Source organism: Sceloporus occidentalis, unplaced genomic scaffold, assembly GCF_023333645.1.
Source record: "Sceloporus occidentalis isolate IW3139 unplaced genomic scaffold, rSceOcc1.0.p SCAF_1, whole genome shotgun sequence".
Lineage (NCBI taxonomy): Eukaryota > Metazoa > Chordata > Lepidosauria > Squamata > Phrynosomatidae > Sceloporus > Sceloporus occidentalis.
The window spans coordinates 3076454-3082577 of record NW_028316981.1 but is presented as its reverse complement, the minus strand read 5'-3'; positions in this window follow the sequence as shown (position 1 = coordinate 3082577).

Sequence of the window (6124 nt, the reverse complement as noted above, 5' to 3'; positions counted from 1 at the left end):
CCCCATTCCTCCCCCTCCAGCCATCGCTGCCTGAGGCCTCACACCTCCCCCCCCCCCCCAAATCCCCTCCACCAAGAAGGCTTGGGGCCTGGCTCCTTCCTTCTTCCCCCCGAAGAAAACTCAGGGCTGCCCTCTGGACCCCTTCCTTTTCAAGAATATGGAGGACGGGGCTCTCCTTCTCCCTCCCCCACAATTCCCCCATTTCCCATCCCTCTTCTGCCCACCCCCTTTAAACTCCCCGCCCTGCCCTTCTGACTCCTGGGGGCTCTAGGCATCCCCCCACAGCCCCCCAAACTCTCCATCTGGACCAGGGAAGGGACCCCCAAGCAGCCCCTCCCAGGATGTTCCTATTTCCTTGATGCCCCCTCCACCCAAAAACCCTGGGTCCCTCGGAGGAGAAGATGGAGCCTCCAAGGAGAAGGGGGCTTCCTTGCTTCCTCACAAACAATCCCCACAAGGCTCCTTCCTTCCCTGCAGGAGAAGCCAGCCTTACTGCCCCCCTCCAGCCTGACCTCCTCCTTCTTCTTCCTTCCCAGCTCAAGAAGGAGAGGCAGAAAGAGACCCAGCCGCCACCCTCCTTCCCGGAAATGAGGTCACAGGCGCCGCCATCTTCTCCTCCCCCTCCCTGCTGAACCTTTTCCCTGCCGCTCTAGGAAGCCGGAGGACCTAGAGGCAGCAGCAGAGGTTCTCTCCCTCCCGGAAGTGAGGTCAGAGGGGGTTTGCCATCTTCTCCTTCCTGCTTCACCTTTTCCCTGCCCCTCTAGGAAGCGGGACTCGCCGCCCGGAAGACTCAGAGGCAGAACCAGTAGCAGCTTTCCTCTCTCTCTCTCTCTCTCTCTCTCTCTCTCTCCCCCGGAAATGAGGTCAGAGGGGGCCGCCCTCTCCCCCGCCCCCTCTGCTTAACCCTTCCCCTGCCTCTCTAGGAAGCGGACTCGCTGCTCGGAGGACCTAGAGGCAGCAGCAGCAGCAGAAGGCAGGCGCCTCCTTCTCTGCAGATGGCAGCCGCAGATGTTGGCGAAACGTCAGGAAGACACTTTTCTGGGACATGGCCGCAAAGCCCGAAAAGCCCACAAAGAAGGTCCCTCTGGCCCTCCTTCCCTGCAGGAGCCCCTCATTCTCAGGGAGAGAGAGCCTTACCAAACTCTGGGGAGGAGGAGATGCAGATTAGGAAATCCTGCTCCCATCTCACTGGGTCCAAAAGGGTCCCCGAATCTGTAACATGGAATCGGCTTTTATTTTCAGCCGAGCTGCACTTCGGAGGAAAACCGTGTTTTTCCAAAGTCAGGAAGCCCTGAGAAAAAGGTGGTTTTCTGTTATCTAAGGCTTTAGATGAAGACACTTTTAATACATCAGAGATTGGCTGGAGAAGCTGAAACGTATCCATTCCTCTTCATCTGTTGGCTACAAAATGCATGCATTTGGGGTGCCCCCGTCTGGATATTCCTTCTCTTCCTATCAGTCTTGTTTTCACTCTCAGTACCAGGATTTCCCCAAACTGGCATTCCTGAAGATGATTCATTGTATCTTAAGGCATGCTCTCAGGGGCCGCTATGGAAAGGGGAGCCTTCAAAATATGACTCTGACCCTTTAGCTTGTCTGTCTCAAACCACCCCCTCCTCAGCCTTTACTAAATCCCTTGACCATTAACCTGCTAGCTATACTTATTGATCACAGCTTGAATGTTTTGAATATAGCTGCCACAGAGGGAAGGGCCTCCCTCCCCTTTTGCCTTTCAGGGAGGTGTCTCCAGAGACACACATCCAGCCTGAGCTGCAGCTTAGAGAAAGGGTCGCCAGGAAGTCTACATTCATTTCTTCACCGTATTTATACTCCACTCTCCAGCCCTAAAGGCTATCAGAGTGGCTTACAGACAGTTATTCGGATGGTTCCCTGTCCTCAGGCCTTCAGTCTAAAAAGACATGGCACAAAAGGAGAAGGGAACGGTGGTGGGGAAGAGGATCAAGGCCAGTGGTTCTTCTCTCAGAGAGAGAGGCCTGGACCAAAGAAGATGGACTGGAGGGAGGGCCCTTCTTGCTCTGGCTAACCCTGATGGAGTTGGGCCTGCCTTTACACTCCCTCTCAGGCCGGATCATAAAATCATAGAGTTGGAAGAGACCACAAGGGCCATCCAGTCCAACTCCCTGCCATGCAGGAACTCTCTATCAATGCATATCCAAGAGATGGCTATTCAGCCTCTGCTTAAAGACCTCCAAAGGAGGAGACTCCACCATTCTCTGAGGAAGGAGTGTGTTCCTCTGTCAAACAGCTCTCACTGTCAAGAAGTTCCTCCTAATGTTTCTCCTCTTTTCCTGGAGCTTGCATCCATTGCTCTGTGTCCTAGTCTCTGGAGCAGCAGAAAACAGGCTTGCTCCCTCCTCAATATGACATCCCTTCAAATATGTAAACAAGGTTATCATATCACCTCTTAACACCACCCCTGCTCTGCTTTTTGCTCTGGCTAGCCCTGATGGAGTTTGGCCTGCCTATCACAAAGGATTGAACTACAATAGACTGTAAAGCAAGCATGTGGGGAAAGGGAGGTGGGGTCTTTTCCCTGGAGTCCTGGAAAGGGTGGAAGAAGGATATTGTGGGGGTAGGGGAGAGAGCAAACTGAGAATACAAAGAGCCCAAGGAGGCAAAGCCAAGAAGGAAGCCACCAGGAGAGAGGAGAACCCAGAGCTGCTTTTGCAGTGATAATAAACTCACAGGACAAACAACCCCTCCCTTGTGAATGTAGGCAGGGATTCTGGGAGGCCCACAGGATCCTAATTCGTTCTCCCTTTTCTCCCCCCCCACCCACAACAACCCAGTAAATGAGGTTCAACTGGGAGCAACTGGTCCCACAGGATTGCCATGACTTAATTTCCCAGCAGAGAAGGGGGCCAAGCATCCTGTGAATGGGTAGCTCTGCCTGCAAAGGCTCCTGTAGGCAGGGAGAAAAAACAGTGTCATAAGCAGACCCTCTATTTCATCATCCAAGTCACTGATAAACATGTTGGATGGCACCCCACTGGTCATTTCTCTTCAGGATGATGAGGAGCAATTGATGGGCACCCTTTGGCTTTGGACAGTCAACCAATAACACATTCACCTAATAGTAATATTGACTAGCCTGGGTTTTACTAGCTTTTTTGCAAGAATACTATGTGGGACCTTGTCAAAGGCCTGTCTGAAATCAAGAAATGCTCCATCCACAGCATTCCCTTCATCTACCAAAATGGTAATTTTATGAAAAAGATCAGATTAGTCTGGCATGACTTGTTTCTCAGAAACTCATGTTGACTTTTTGAGAATATGGCATCCCCTTCTAAATTCATTTTCTCTCTGGGTGGATGAGGAAGATAGTGTGAAGGCAAATGAGAAACAGGGCATCACTTTTGTGCCTGAAGCAAGAAGGGAGTGTTTCTCCAGCTCTGGCCAGAGGGCAATGCCCACTCTGAAGGCCATGGCACAGCTGGGGGCATGATTTGGAGAGTTAATAATGACAAAGACCCCTGACATTGTCTTCTATGGAGGCTCCAGGGAGTTCCTTTCACCTCCAGATCCCATCACCGCTAGAGCAAACTCCTCCAAGGGGGCAAGGAAATAAATTCCCTCCTTGGCCCCCAAGTGACCAACAAAAGTCTTCATGGATGTCCCAGGTTGGTGTGGGGAGGTGCAAAGCAACTGGGAAATGGGCCCACATGGCACAATAGATTTTTATTATTGAATTTAAAGTAAAACAATGGACATGTATGCCTAGGGTTGCCATACCTGAGGACCTCCAAACCGGGACAAATGTAGGACAAGGTTTAAAAATGTAGGACTTTTTTTTCCCCTGGCCAGGAAATTAAAAAAAAAAAAAAAAAGTCCTACATTTTTAAACCTTGTGCTCCTCCTCCTCCTCAGCTTGGGAAGAAGCCTTGGCCTCCTCCTCCTCCTCCTCCCCAGCCTCGTGGAGGCCTTGGAGGAGCCCGCAGCCGGAGCTCCGATTGCGGAGCAGCCTCCAAGCCCTCGCTGGGGCCTGGGTGGGAGCGTCTCCGCGGCCAGAGCTCTGACCGCGGAGAGCCCTCCCAGGCCTCAGTGAGGCCTTGGAGGACCCCGCGGTGCGCACGGGGGCAGAAGTGGCCATGGGTGGTGCCGTCCCGGTTTTGGCACCAAACTGGACCGGGATGGCACTGCCCAAACAGGGATTGTCCCGCCTACAGGTAGGACATGGCATCCCTATTATGCCATTCATAGCAAATGTAATATGGCAAGCAATCTGTTAGGAGGGGTGAGAGCATGGATTGCGGGGAGCGATTGGCTGAATGTGATTCTAGAAGGCTGGTGAGTTTGACTGTTGGCCAGTTAGGAATAAAAGATCCTTCTGGATTTTCTTGGTGGGGAGGGGAGGGGGGTGCTTAGAGGGAAGAGAGGATGGGGAACCCTCCATTTTCTTCTCCTGAAAAGAAGGCAAATGGGAATTCAAACAGGCGCAAATGCTTTTTTGGTGAGGCAGCCTTCGAACATATTTACTGTGTTTTGTAAAGCTCTGTTATAAGTTTCTATACTATTTCTGCTACAAATTTTGTGCTTTTAAAGTATCTTGCCCTTACAGGAACACTCAATAGACATTTTAATTATTTGGAGCATTCTGTATTTTTCATTGCTTATCCAGAGTCTGTCCTTTCTTTCTTCCCTCCCCATCTCCCTTTTTCTTCCTTCCTTCCTTCCCTCCCTCCTTCCTTCCCCCTCTTTTTCCTCCCTCCCTCCTTCCTTTCTTTGTTCCCCCTTTCTTTTCCCTCCCTCCCTCCCCCCTCTCCATCTCCTTCCTTCCTTTCCTCCATCTGGGAGGAGACCCTTTCTCTGCTGGGGCCATTGTCTCAGTCTAATCCCCTACCTCCATTCTGAAAGCGCCTCAGGAAGCAGCAAGGAAGGGTGGGAAAAGAATCAAGATATGCTACATCCACAGTATTCCTTTCATTTACCAAGCTGGTAATTTTAGATTAGTCTGGCATTACTTGTTTCTGGGAGACCCTTGTTGACCCTTTGTGATTATGGCATTTCTTTCTAAATGCTTACAGACTCTCACTCTCTGTTTAGTGATTTTCTCTTTAATCTTTTCTGGTATTGATGTCAGACATACTGGACGAAAATTGTTAAGGTCCTCTTTTTTTCCCCTTTTTGAAGATGGAGACATTTGCCTCTCTCTAGTCTTTTGGGATTCTCCTGTTCTTGGAGTTTTCCAAGATTATTGCCAATGGTTCTGAGATTACATTTGCCAGTTCTTTTTAATACCCTTAGATGTAGTTCATCTGGTCCTGAAGACTTAAATTCATTTAGATTAGCCAGGTACAGTGTGCCCATGTCATACGCCGGCGTACTTTACGTGGCTTTCAGCATATGCTGAAAGCTGCGTGGAGAGAAGGGGTAGCGTGTCCCATAGGGAACAATGGGGTGCGTGCCTATGGTGTGTGTGCACTGCCAAGCGCACAACCCCATTCATTTAAATGGGGCTCAAGCATAGGCAGAATTTGCTTTATGTGGGGGAGTCTGGAAAGGATCCCCCACATAAGATAAGGGCGCACTGTATTCCTATACTACATCAACACAAATGTTCTTTCTAATAAATTAGGTCTGATTGAAGCTACAATGGAAGATTTAAGAATCTCATCCGCCATGTGTAGTGGTTTGAGTATTGGACAACAACTCTGGAGACCAGGCATCGACTCCCAACTTGTCCATGAAAATTCACTGAGTGTCCATGGGCAAGTCACACACTCTCAGACTCAGGGAAAGACAATGGCAAACTTCCTCTGAACAAATCCTGCCAAGAAAAACATGTGATAAGTTTGCCTCAGGGTCAGCCATAAATCAGAAATGACTTGAAGGGACACAAAACAACAACATCGGTTTAACCAACGTAGCAAAAGGGCTGGAGCTGCTTGGACAGCTTCTGCCTCACTGGATAGGACTGGAAGAGGAAATAGTTACTGACCGGGTTTTATAATTTATAAAACAGCATTCATAATCTATTATCAGCCATACAGTGTACACAGATTCAGTGCAATCTGATTGCCTTTGCCTCCCAGATAATTTAAGACATCTTAATGAGACACCCTAAGATCATAGGTCTGTTTAGGCATAGATACCCTGACTTCTT